We start from the raw sequence: 10112 nt of genomic DNA, 5'->3' as shown, positions 1-10112 counted from the left end.
CAACTTTCTGCCATATACTGGTCTCACTCCATGCATCTGTCCACATATGTTTAATATATATGTTTTTATATTATGTAAATTCCTAATCAGCCTGTCTTCTTTATATTGTATACATAATTATAGCTGACATTCTTATATCTGATCAATAAAATTCCTATAAAAATGCTGCTTTAGTATAGCACAGAGAAGACAAGTAGTGACTCTGTAGCATCTTACTACGCTGATGGACAGTGACTGTAATGGGGTATGTGGTGGGGACTTGATAATGGGGGGAATCTAGTAACCATAATGTTGCTCATGTAATTGTGTATTAATAATACCAAAAAAATATATTAAAAAAAAAAACACACTAGGAAGGGTGACCTATGTCCCACATTAGTGGTTGGTTACTCTATTTATAGGATCTTTAAAACAAAAACATATTTAATGAACTAAGGCAAATAGAGGCACAACTAAAAACTGTCCAAAAAAGAAAAAAAAAAGTCCAGTCCAGGATAAGAGTGAAACTCAGAAGTCCCTTCCAGTTTAAAACATTCCCCTTGCCTGGGACAGGCTGAGAAATGTGCATGGGGAGGATAATTCCATTTCAGGATTCTTCTCCAGTGTTTGCTCTGCTTCCTTTCCACCATTTGGATACTGTTTTGGGCCCATCTAGGGTCAGAGCAGAAGACTGGCTACTAGAGGGAATAGACACAAACTTCAATTTGAATGGTTCAGCCGTCTTCCTGACCGGTGTCCCTGGGGCATGGTGACACCAGGGCCAAATCCGACTCACAGATGCCTGATGGGCTCTCTGGAGATCCCCTATTGCTGACGAGTCTCTTCCCTCACTGTTTCTGGAGGCAAATGATCCCTTTTCTATGTATCTGCTTACGTTCACACTCAGCTCATTCTCTTAGTGGGATGGCCCTCCAGGCTCCAGGCTTCCCCAAGGTTGCCTGTTTGGAAGGAGGTTCCTCTCTAAATGCCCTGATCCAGCTGCCTCCACGTGGTCCTCAGCCCATAGGGCATCCTGAGTCATTCTTGTCCTGCTGAATCATGAAATCATGAAAGTATACTGGCCGTTCCGAGGCAGCCCTCTCCCTGATACTGCTGCCAGGCAGGGCACCACAGCCGCCTGGCTTTAGCTTCCCAGGCAGGAGGCAGACACTGATTCCAATGACTCTCAAGCATCAAGGTGACAAGCTCAAGCTCTCCAAATGTGGTTTTCTCTAAGTTCCTCTTGTTAGCTTACAGTGAATGGGAAACTCCTCTACTTTGCAACCCTGTTTTGAGGAACACACTGATACCTCTCAGCAAAAAGATCATCCCAGGAGGCTCTACAGTGTCCCAGTAATGCTTCACCTTGTTTTTTACTCTGGAGGTGGACAATGGGCATGTTTTCCCTTGCATAGACTAGGTATGGTAGAATGGGGACCAGAGAGCATGCAGAAGAGAAACTTCAGCCGTGGAAGGAAGAGTACCAGGGGCCGATGCCGGGAGAGCTCTGAAAGGCACTCCCACGGCCACCAGCAGGCAACGCTCCCCTGAGAAAGGAGCCTGTGTGAGCTAATGCTCATCCATACCCAGGAAGCCCCGCCCAGCACACATGCACACAACACAGGCATGCATACCCCTCACCCCACACACACCCTGTGTCACCTGACACCATACACAACACATACACATACCACACACCCCACGCTTACACACCCCATGAAAACCCTCACACAGTGACCCTGCACTGGAGGTAGGGTCCCAGAGCACCTATGGTGTGATGGTGACAAGAAGAGAGAGCTTGGCCTCCTTGGCCAAGGTGTAAACCTGTGTACCTTGTTAACTGCCACAAAACCATCTCTTCCCTCGTTTCCCGGCATAACGTCACTCTGCTTTAAGCCCTTCAGTGGCCTCCCAGAGCCTTCGGAATGGAGTCCTGCCAAGTTCCAACCACACAGACTAGCTGTAGTTCCCCTAAATAGACTCCTTTGCCACCACACCCCTGCACGTGCTGCTCCTTCAGCCCAGGGTCTGCCTCCCTGTTCTCCACCTCTCACCCACACTAAGCTATGTCTACTCCTCTTGAGAACCTTTCTCTTCAGGTGTCGAGAGAGGTAAACAAAACAGTGAGCAGTCAAGTGTGCCAGAGTGAACATAAGTCTGTGAGTCGGTCCCAGGTCCTGGTGTCACGGTGGATACACTGCCAGGCCATGCGTTACCTGTTCTGGGAAGCCCTCCCCACATCTCGGGCTGGTTTTCTTCCAGCCCCCTGTGCACACATATGCATGACATCCTGTGCACATTGCCACCACCCCTCATTACACTGCTCTGAAGTTAACTGTCTCCTCCACCAGACTGGCTCCTTGAGGGCAGTGATCCGGATATAATTACATGTGTTCACAAGGCTGGGGACAGAGTCAGTGTTTTTTGTGGTTGAGTGCCTGGGAAGGGACAGGTAACCTCCCAGCTACTTCCTGTTCTCCAGCAAGTGGCGTGGTGTCTACGTTTCCTGTGGAGGAGTTACTGAGAAGACTGGAGATGATCTGAGTGCCCTCCATGCCTTGGACACTAGCCATGGAGAGTGAGTCAGTGTACTGACCTTCTGTGGCCTTGATCCAGCCCAAGACATCAACGTCTAAACCCACAACTCTGGGTGATCACTTCCTTTAAGATAAATAAGGTAAAGTTTGCAACTTTAAGGACCGTAAAACAAAGATGATACTATATTCAAAATTTTGCGTCTGGCTTTTTTGATGTAATGTCTTTACATAGCATTTCCCTACACTGATATAAACCATTTGTAAACCTGTAGTGGCTAATATTTAACTTTTTGTATCTTAAGTTTGCAGTTTTTTTTTTAAGTTCCTGGTTCCTTCTAAAAGAAAAGGGCTGATGAAAATAAAAGGTTCAGAGTGATGTTTCTATCCCAGTATTTCCTGTTCAACCAGAAATTCAAGTACCAGAGATCTCCTTAATCTCTTGGATTCTCTAGTTCTTTCTTTCTGAAACCCATTTCTTAATGTGGTTCTGAGGATTAAATGAGATTATCTGCAGTAAATTTCTACTCATTCCTGCAGATGGTCAACACTCAAATCAGGTCAATGTCATCCCCTTTTCTGTAACCCCTGCATTTGAGAGCATCAGTCCGGTTAGTCCTGGAGGAGTCAAAGGTGAGTAAATGAACAAGGGCTGATCTATGTCCACCATCTCACTTGTCAGATCAAACCCTTGCTCAGAGCTCCAGGGTTCAGCATGTGTTCAGATCTCAGCACAGCAACCGAACCAAAAACCTTTTCTCTGACTTCTAAACTAGATTTCTCCTTCTGCATGGTATTTAACTTTTAAATAAAATGTATTTATCAGTCATTCAGATATTCACAGCTGAGAGCTTTATCAGGAAGTTCTTAATAAGCACCTATTGTATTATGCCTGGAATGACAAGTTATTTTACACTTCCATAAAATGTTTTGTTGGGAGAGGCAGAGAGTAAGGAACAAGTTGGGGGTAAGTATAATATAATCTCAGAATAAATTCCTCCTGCTCTTCTCTCTCTGTCTCTTCCTGCTCCTTCCAGAGGCTCTGATAGTTACCTTCCCACTAGAGATTGTGCAGTGGTCTGTGCTGTGCTAGGTTGGGGAGAGAGAGAGAGACAGGGCCAGGGGAATCCCAGGTTGAAACAGAAAAGCACAGTTCTTGACCAAGTCGCTCTGGCCTGTTGCAGGCCCTGCACCAGGTCCCCTTTATGCTTTTGGAAGACCAACGGGCCGGGTAGAGCAGCCAGGATGTCATAGCCTGTCTGCATGTCGGCCCAGGGATCCAGGACAGAGATAGAAAGGCAGCTAATGTGACACTACTGTGCTTCCCGGGCAGGCCTGGGAGCTGTAAAAGACAAACAACATGTTCCTGGTGGCCTGTGGGTGATTAGTACTCTTTTAGAGAGGTGTGGAAGGAATCTAGAGCATTAGAGGGGAGGAGGCTTCACCAGGAGGCTGAGCACTGGGCTGGAGTGCTCTGGTCTCAGTTCCCTCACTTCTAAGAAGATTCTCTTTGGCTCTTTTACCATAGCCCATGTGGTTATGAGGAATAAATTGTTAAAGCGTTATCTTAAGAAGAAGGGGTTTAATATACAGGTAGGGGGACCTGGAGGCAAAAGACAAGGAGGACAGGGCAGCTTCAGGAACCATCCTGACTATCCTGGGAGCTCCCATCCCTCTCTGTGGCTGCTTCAGGCCCCCTTCTCTCTCCTTTCAGCTTCCTTGGCATCCACGCTGCATCTTTTCTGCTCCCAAATCACTCCTGTTTGCACATGGCCTTCAGTTGTCATGGTCCTGATTCAAGTTCATCACATCATTTTACTTTGACCTCTACTTCCAACAGGTTAGTTCTATGTGTCTCTTAGTCCACATTCCCCAGAGAAAAACTTTGATTGGCTTAGTGTTTAAGGGTTGAATCCCAAAAGGATATATGTGAGTCCTAACCTCCATTACTTGTGAATGTGACCTTATGTGGAAATAGGATCTTTGTAGATGTGATAAGTTAAGGTGAGGCCATGTATTAATTAGAGCAAGTCCTACATCCAATGTGACTGGTGTCCTAAAAAAAACAGATCAAATTTAGGCACAGAAAAAAAGACACACAGGGAGAATGCCACATGACAACAGAGGCAGAGACTGAAGAGATGTATCTGGAAGCCAGGGAACAAGGATTGTTGGCAACCACCAGAAACCGCAAGAGGCAAGGAAAGACTTCCCTAGAGGGAAGGTTTGAGCACAATTTTAGATGCCCAACTTCAGAACTGTGAAAGAATCAATTTCTGTTTTTAAGCCACCCAGTTTGTGGCCATTTGTTAGAGCAGCCCTAGAAAATTAATATACTCAGCCTGTCTTTTGGTGCCAAGCTGACCTTGGAATGTAGCCCTCTTGAGTGGGATACTCAGTTAGCCTTGGCCAAGAGGGTCAGCACAGTGTCATCTGTTGTGGCCACTTAGGCAGCAAGGCTATAGGCAGGGCAATGTCCCGCGGCAGGAGGCGTGAGCGTGGATAGGTGTTTACTGGGGTAACTTCTCCATTACCAACTATGTGGCTTTTTAATTTATTTTCCTTTCTAAAGATGCACACTGCTCAGATTACATGCTGTATTCCAGCCTAAGGAATATTTTAGTTATTGTTTTATTTGCCAACGAAGTGTTTTTAATAAAAACTGTTTTCCTGTCTGCAATTCCCAAGGGAGTTTCTTTAAATGAAAGCTATGTTGGTTACTGTCCAGACTTGCCCTTACTCCAGGTGAGCCCAGGAGTGACACTGACGCAGATTGGTTCTGGGCCAACCTTAAAGGTGTGCTTCTCTGGCACGGCCAGAGGTGGTTACGATCTTAAGGAGAAGATCTTACCCAGAAAATTGAATATAGCTAACAGTCATGTCAAGTTAGATAAAGACAGAAAAGGCCTAAGGGCCTGAAAGCTTGATGGATCCAGGAGACAAGAATGAGGGCGACAGCCGTTTAAAACCAAGACCATGAATAATGAGTGTGTGCAGGACTTGATCCTTCCTGCCCTAACCGTGTGTTTTCAGAACAGATGTGGTGTCGTAGCACAGACGAGACAGCCTAAGACTATTCCAAACAAATGCTTTTTTCTCTGGAATTAACTTTTGTCTTAATGAATAGACCATTTTGATATATTAGAACCCTATATTTATGATAACAGACCTGAATGTTCCAAAAATTGATTCTTGGTTTAAGAACAAAATCAGAGATTCCAAGTTACTGACAGGGTTGGCTGGAGGTTAGCTTTGCTGCTTATCTAGGTATAATCGGCCTTCTTGTGTGTTTTAACTAACTTGTTTTCATGAATGTAAAAGTTACACCTAATTACTATAGAGATTTACAATAGAAACTTTTGTTAAACAATTCTTAGGGTCTGACGCCAAGAGTGGTTTAGCAATGGTTCTTTCGATCAGATCTCTGCGTAAGATCTGCCATTAGTGCATTTTTTTTCTTTCCACTCACTGAAATTCTAGCTTTGCTCAGAGCTTAGCCTTGTCACCTCTCTGGAGAGCACTGTTTTTACTCACCCTGGTTCCTCTAGTAAGATAATTCTTTGTACAAGCTGTGACCTCACAGGAGTATCTTACATGGCCTGTGCATACATTCTTAACAGCAAACCTTGGGAAAGATTGCTATGTGGAGTCAGAGACCCTTGGCCCCACTTTCCACAATTGCTTCCTTTTCTCTGGGAAGTAGATGGCATTAGCAGACTCAGATTATTGACTTTGTTCCTTAAACAATGTACAGCAAGACCAGTGGGCCTCCTCTTAGAATAACTGCATTTCTGCCAACTACAGGAGGGGTCATGCCTGCAAATTTCCTGTCAAAAGTCCCTTTTTGCTTAGAAATAGTCCTTGCTTCCTTTTAATGTTTTCATTTTTAAAATAGGGAAAAATTATCTATACAGTTCCTCATGCGAGGTGAGAGATTTGTATTATCATGGCCCTGGCGAAGGTAATAAGAAGGGTTGCAGCATTTTTACTCCAACCTTTACCTTCCATATGAATGGTCACTGGGCTGCCCACAGAGGCACAGCTGTGGCTGGTGGACTACTGGGGCATTTGGGGTTATGGAAATCCATTGCTGACCCTTGCTCGTGAGGCACTTGTGTGAGCCCACATCTCGGGTTCTGCCCTTCAGTGTTCTGACTGTGATTCTGCCTCCAGGCTATAGCAGCTGAGGGTGGGAAGTGGTGGCAGGTGTCCTTTTCCTGCGTGCCTTCCACCATGGGGCCCTCCGCAGGCTTAGCACCCTGTGTCAGTTAGCTTTAGGGCTGGCTCCTGAGACCACTGCCCCACCATACCAATGCGTCCTTCTGCTCAAAGGCCTCTCTTGCTTTCCACTGGTATGTTGACACCATATCCTCCTGGGTAAGTGAAGGACATTCTTTGTGTGAATGGGACTGCCCTTCCAGCTTTCCACAGGTCCTCCTCCTGTCCTCCCTGTGTGTGGTGGTGTGTGGAAGGAAATGGTGTAGTCAGCATCGAGTGGTCATATTCTAGAAATGCAGGGATTACAGCCTGAAAAGTTCAAGAGAAGATGTGATTGGAAGACATATTGTTCTACATTTATGCCATAAAATTCCAAGGGGTAAGTTTAACAAATTTAACAAGACAAGTTATCATTCATTCTGTCCTGCATCCTCTGGGACTTGCATTTAGGGTCATCAACTCAGCAGCCTTGAGAGAGCCACTGGGAGACATTACTGATGGGCAGCACAGTGGATGGCACCATGTCATGAATAACAGCGCAAACATCATTAAGTTGATGCTATCAGGGAACTACAAAGGCAAGAATATCTATATTGTTGCACTACTAACAGGTTGTGAAGAGCCATAGCATTGTAAGGGATTGGCCAGGAACGGAGCTTCTGACATAAAGAGTAAACAGAGATGGTTCCTGGATCTGAACAAGGGGAGATATTACAAAGAATCTTCATGGGCACTGACTGGATAACAAATAAATACATAAATACTTCTACTATTATTCCAAGTCTTCATTGATAGATTAATTATGATGGCTCACATAGATCCATGAATTTTGAAATGAATTTTTTAATCAGATTGTTTATATGGACAAAGATTTTGTGGAAAATGTTTTCCCAGCACCCCACACACCCTATCTTTACCCTGTTGTTGGGAGAAATAACTTTATAAGAATAATTCTTTAGCCTATAACCTTGATTTTATGTCATCCCTTTAGTCATTCTTCATCTTTTTTGTGTGCTCAGTCCCTCCCTTCCCATTGCTTCTACTATTTACATAATCAAATTCTCCTTTTCCTAGTGTGATCCTCTATGGGGGAAAAGAGCAAATGGCACTTAAATGAAGATGGGCAAGTGCCTCCTGGAAGATGACCCTGAGCTTGGGACAATTACTGCAGCATTCCAGAGTGGTGTCAGGCTGTCTGTGTGGAACACGCTAGGCCAATTTGGTCATGACAGATGTCAGTTTCTCTTTGGGTAGAATCAGGTGCAGGCAGTTTGGAGGTGTTAAGTCCACCATTAGGTCAGAGAATTACTATCAGATAGTAAAATATAATGAAGGCAAATCTAGGACTAAAATCTGCAAGTAAAAATATCGATGAACAAACAGACACAATAGCAGTGCAGTGGGAGTTTTCTTCTTTGCATCAAAGGGCACCAGTCAGCATTGTTAACAGAAGTCTGAGCAAAGTGACACTGTGACAGGGCAGAGGGTGACCTAGACGTGGGGGAGAAGCAGGTTGGAGTCTCCCACTAAGCGCCAATAGGTATACTACCTCAAATTATGTCCTGCTATCATAGATACCATAAAATTTGCTAGTTTTAGTATGTTTATACAGTTGTGTTAACATCATAATTGGGTTTGAGAATATTTCCATCACCCTAAACGTTTCCCTCATGCTCTTGTGTGGTCAATCCCATTCCCATTTCCATCTGCTTTCTGTCTATACCTTTTTGCCTTCTGTTGAAATTTCAGGTAAATGTTATCATTCACACCATGTAGTTGCTTGTGTCTTGCTTCTTTTACTTAGCGTTATGTTTTTGAGATTCATCCATGTTGCTGCAAGTATGAAAAGTTCATTCTTTTTTTACTGCTGAGTAGTATTCCATGTACAGATACACAAGTTTATTTATGCACCAGATGCTGAGACATTTGATTGCTTTCAGTTTTGGGCTATTATGAATAATATTGTTATCAACATTCATGTACAAGTCTTTGTGTAGACATATGTTTCCATTTCCCTTGGTTAAATACCTAGGAATGGAATTTGCAGGGTCATGCAGTATGTCTATGTTTAACTTTTTAAGAAATTGTCAAACTATTTTCCAAAGTGACCATACCATTTTACATTCTAAGGTGTTCCAGTTTGTCCACATTCTCACCAACACGTGGTGTTGAAAGTTCCTTTTGCTATGCAAATCAAATGTGTGTGAAGTGGTATCACCTGGTTTTATTTTGTATTACCTAATGACTAATAATATTGAGCATATTTTCATGTGCTTATTCTCCACATGTATATATTCTTTGGTGAAATGTCTTTTTCAATATTTTCTGAATTTTAGAAATTAGATTGTCTGAATTTTCAGCTATAGAATATTTTATACTAAAAGTAAGTCCTTTATCAGAGAGATGATTTATAAATACTACTCCCAGCATATGGCTATCATTTCATTCTCTTAATGGTATCTTTTAAAAAACAAAAGGTTTCTATTTTAATGGAATTAAATTTATCTTTTTTTTCTTTCATGTATCATGTTTTAGTATCTAAGAAAACTAAGAAACCAGTCTATCCCAAGATCCTAAAATTTTTTTCCCTGTTATCTTCTAGAAGTTTTCTAGCTTTCACTTTTACATTTAGATCTGTGATGCACAGTGGGTTAATTTTTGTGTATACTGTGGTAAGGGTCTAGGGTTTGGCTGTTTGAGTCTTTTTCGCATATATAATCCCAGTTGTGCAGCACAAATAGTTAAAAATATTATCCTTTCACATTGAATTGCCTGGGCAAATTTGTCAATTATCAATTTACCACGAATATGTGGGATTATTTCTGAACTATATTATGTTCCTTTAATCTATATGTCTGTCCCTGTGCAAATACTACATTGTCTTAATTATGATAGCTTTTCAGTAAGTTTGAAACTTGTCCTTTTTAAGAAAATATTCTGTTTATTCTAGGTCCTTTGCATTTCAATATACATTTTAGGATTAGTTCATCAATTAAAAAAAAATCCTGGTGGGATTTTGTTTGGGATAGTGTTGAATCTATTGATCAATTCAGGGAAAACTGCAGTCTTAACAATATGGAGACTTTTATTCCAGGAGCATGATATATTTTTCCATTTATCTAGATCTTTTAAGTTTTAGATCTTAATTTTTTTCAGCAATGTTATGTTGTTTTCATTGTATATATCTTGTATTTCTTTTGTTAAACTTATTCCTAAGTAGTTTAATTCTTTTTGATGCCATCATAAATATATTTTTCTTAATTTCATTTTCAGATTGTTCATTGCTTGTATATAGACATACAATTGATTTTTGTCACACATCTTATATCCTTTGACACTACTAAACTCACTCAGTACTTCCAATAGAATTAATAGGTTCCT

The 10112-nt window shown here is 42.3% G+C and overlaps 1 long non-coding RNA gene across 1 annotated transcript; it reads left to right on the top strand.

Annotated features, from left to right (window-relative positions):
• Positions 1–2314: 2314 nt before the first annotated feature.
• LOC140849906 (uncharacterized) lies at positions 2315–7479 on the top strand. The gene is made up of 4 exons (XR_012132282.1): positions 2315–2656; positions 3054–3146; positions 4228–4353; positions 7182–7479. It is a non-coding gene; the product is annotated as an uncharacterized lncRNA (long non-coding RNA).
• The last annotated feature ends 2633 nt before the right edge of the window (positions 7480–10112 follow it).

The sequence above is a fragment of the Manis javanica genome, chromosome 6, assembly GCF_040802235.1.
Source record: "Manis javanica isolate MJ-LG chromosome 6, MJ_LKY, whole genome shotgun sequence".
In the NCBI taxonomy this organism is placed as follows: Eukaryota; Metazoa; Chordata; class Mammalia; order Pholidota; family Manidae; genus Manis; species Manis javanica.
Note: the sequence above shows the minus strand (reverse complement) of the source record. Positions and strands in the feature narration are given on the sequence as shown.